We start from the raw sequence: 2,339 nt of genomic DNA on the forward strand, positions 1-2,339 counted from the left end.
TTGTTTTTGTGATTCATCACTATGCTTTAATTATGTTCAATTTGTAACAATGAAAATACATCCTGCATATCAGATATTTACAGTACGATTCATAACAGTGGCAAAATTACAGATATGAAGTGGCAACGAAAATAACTTAATCAATAAAAAATATATTAAAGTGAAAAAAAAAGGTATATGTGTGGGGACATGGGGCATATGAGAACTCTGCTATTCCACTCAGTTTTGCTATGAACCTAAAACTGCTCTTAAATAAAAACTTCTTTTTAAAAAGTCGAAAAAAAAAAAAAGAAATGGTGAATTTGTGGCTTGATAAGTCATCATAGTCTGTTCAAAAGTGGGGAAAACAAGTGATAGCCTGTGTTTTGGAACAGCTGTTTCTAACTCTGGAAATAAACTGTTTGCCTTGGGTAAGCCATACAAAGGCTTATTGGTTACAGTCATTATTGAGATCCTTGGGCAGAGCAACTCCTCTATAGATCTTTTCTCCTCCCAAAGTTGGTGACTAACTGTCTTTGTCACCTGTCCGTTATATTATTTGCCTTGTTCCATGTTTTGAGAACCTGGTTTTGACTGATAAGAATACCTTCTTTGAGGACATTCAGATGGCCCCAAAGATGTTCAATATCACTAATCATCAGAGAAATGCAAAAAATGCAAAATAAAACCACTATGAGATATCATCTCACACCTGTCAGAATGACTACCATCAATAAAACAACAAATAACAGATGTTGTGGAGGATGTGGAGAGAAGGGAACCCTCATGCACTGTTGGTGGGATGCAGGTTGCTGCAGCTACTATGGAGAACAGTATGGCGGTTCCTCAAAAAATTAAAAATGGAACTGCCTTATGACCCAATGATTCCACTTCTGGGTATATATCCAAAGAAACCCAAAACACTAATTTGCAAGAATATTTGCACCCCTATGTTCATTGCAGCATTATTCAGCATAGGGAATATAGTCAATAATAGTGTAATAACTATGTATGGTTCCAAGTGGGCACTGGAAATATCAGGGGTAGCATTTTGTAAAGTATATGATTGTCTAACCACCATGCTGTCCACCTAAAGCTAATATTGAATGTAAACTGTAATTAAAATTAAAAAACAAAAGCAGAATATCCTCTTCGGTCTCCATCATCGGGAAGGTACCCCTTTCAGCATGTAGCTGCCAGCCAGCCAAACAGACTGGGGATCTGGACAGCTGTATCCAGTAAGACATGTGCACAGGATTTACCTGGGGCTTGCAATGACATCAGCTGTTGTCAGTGGGTCGGAAGCACAGGATTTTACCTGGAACTTGCATCTAGATATCTCTTCGTCTTTATGTCTCAATTCGCCATGAGGGGTCCCAGTCCATCAGGGGTCTTTGTCATATCAACCTTGTTGCTTTACTGTCTGTAGCAAGGAAGAGCTTTTACTGTCTTAAACTACTCTGGAGGTGATTATTTCAAACAAGGACACCTTCCCTTAGAGCAGCGGTTCTCAACCTGTGGGTCGCGACCCCTTTGGGGATCGAACGACCCTTTCACAGGGGTCGCCTAAGACCATCAGAAAACACATATATAATTACATATTGTTTTTGTGATTAATCACTATGCTTTAATTATGTTCAATTTGTAGCAATGAAAATACATCCTGCATATCAGATATTTACATTATGATTCATAACAGTAGCAAAATTACAGTTATGAAGTCGCAACGAAAATAATTTTATGGTTGGGGGTCACCACAACATGAGGAACTGTATTAAAGGGTCGCGGCATTAGGAAGGTTGAGAACCACTGCCTTAGAGGAAGCAGGGGATCCTATCAGTCAGGTTACCTCACTAGTCAGGATCCGGAAATTCCAGACTGACTGGTTTAAAACTGGTTTGAAATTGCAATTAGATTTGGTATTAAATCTGAGCTTGGGCCCTAGCTAGTTTGGCTCAGTGGATAGAGTGTCTGTGGAACGATAGGTCCTAGGTTCGATTCCGGTCAAAGGATCACAGTTACAGGCTCAAGCCCCAGCCCTGGTCGGGCTTGTGTAGGAGGCAACCAATCAATGTGCTTCTCTCACATCAATGTTACTCTCTCTGTCTCTCTCCCTTCCTTTCCACTTTCTCTAAAAGTCAAAAGAAAAATATCCTCAGGTGAGGATTAACAACAACAACAAAAAATGATTAACAAAAAAAAATTTAATCTGAGTTTGGTATCATGGGCTTTTAATGCAAGCCTTTTATGGCTTAACAAGGAAGCAAGAGGCTTCCACAAAAGAATGCAAAGGATGCAGCCCTCACAAGATGTAGAAAGTTCCCCTCCAGAGTAGTCTCAGGCAGTGAAAGCCCTTCATT

This window comes from Myotis davidii, unplaced genomic scaffold, assembly GCF_000327345.1.
Source record: "Myotis davidii unplaced genomic scaffold, ASM32734v1 scaffold104, whole genome shotgun sequence".
NCBI classification, from domain to species: Eukaryota; Metazoa; Chordata; class Mammalia; order Chiroptera; family Vespertilionidae; genus Myotis; species Myotis davidii.